The sequence below is a fragment of the Puntigrus tetrazona genome, unplaced genomic scaffold (genome assembly GCF_018831695.1).
Source record: "Puntigrus tetrazona isolate hp1 unplaced genomic scaffold, ASM1883169v1 S000000006, whole genome shotgun sequence".
Classification (NCBI taxonomy): Eukaryota; Metazoa; Chordata; class Actinopteri; order Cypriniformes; family Cyprinidae; genus Puntigrus; species Puntigrus tetrazona.
The window spans coordinates 444,488-445,711 of record NW_025047686.1 but is presented as its reverse complement, the minus strand read 5'-3'; the positions used below and the strand labels follow the sequence as shown (position 1 = coordinate 445,711).

The following is a 1,224-nucleotide window of genomic DNA, read 5'->3' as shown; positions in this document are numbered from 1 at the left end:
TGCTCGGGTCAAGAGTGACCCTGAGGAAGGAAGGCAGACAGAGAAAGAGAAAAAGAGGGAAGGAAGGAAGGGAGGGAGGGAGAGAGGGAGGAAGAGAAGGAAACACAGGGGAAGAGAGGGATAGATTGAGACAGTTTTAACATTAATAGAGCATTTGGTACTGTTAGAGAAAGAGTTTGATCTGTTCACAAATCTGAAGACGTGAAGGTGACTCCTGAAGGTCGTTCAACATGGAGTCTGCCCGTGAGCCACAACAGACTCCTCCCACCGAAAACCCTTCTTTAGGACGTGCTCTTACTCTATATTTATACATTATATCACAGGTTAGGATTTGTAAGGGTACCTCAATTTGATTAAAAATTTACTGAAGATTTCCATTTGAAATAAACACCGTCCTGAAATATTACATAGAGCAGCGATACAGTTTTCAGCATTGATGATGATAATAATAACAACAATAATAAGCATTTATTGAGCAGCAAATCAGAATATTTCTGAAGGATCATGTGACACCGAATACTGGAGTAATCAAGCTTAAAATTCAGCTTTGCATCACAGGAATAAAATTACATTTTAAATTGTAAAAACACATTTAGCATTTAACAGAATTACTGTTTTTACTGTATTTTGATCAAATAAATGCAGCTTTGGTAAACATAAGCGGCTTCTATCCAAAACGACATCAAATCAAATCACATTTATTGGAAAAAAAAACTGAGCTCTGTAGCAAACCATTAATGAGCAGTTAATTCTTTCATAAAATTATTAAGCACAAAAGATATCCCAATGTTGTAGATGACTGTGTTTGAGGGGCACAGACCTATTGTTTTGGTATGGTTCCTTTAAAATCGTTAGATTTAACTTAGGTCTACATTTGCAACTGAATCTCAGTCCATACTATTAAAAAAAAAAAAAAAAACGGACCAAAATAATAATCTAATCTCTTTTTTTTGGCACTCTGGGTCCATTATGTCTAAACCCCTTAAGGCTAACAGAAAATTATTTTTCAATTATTCTGGATTAGTTGTAAATCTGTTTATCAGAGATCTCTTTATTTTTAAGATTTCTAGTTTTTAAACATTATTTAGCGTCTTCTATGCTCATTTGATAAAAAAAATACAGTAAAACAGCAATGTATGAAGGTTTGCTACTTAATAAATATTTAAAACTCTTAGCAATGTTAAAAGCATTTGTACTGTTTAAGTCTTTGTGGAAACCACAATA

At 33.8% G+C, this 1,224-nt stretch overlaps 1 protein-coding gene across 1 annotated transcript in view; it reads right to left on the bottom strand.

Annotated features, from left to right (window-relative positions):
* Nucleotides 1–1,224, bottom strand: part of LOC122332182 — a 31,269-nt gene that overhangs the window by 19,352 nt on the left and 10,693 nt on the right. The window lies entirely within an intron of this gene.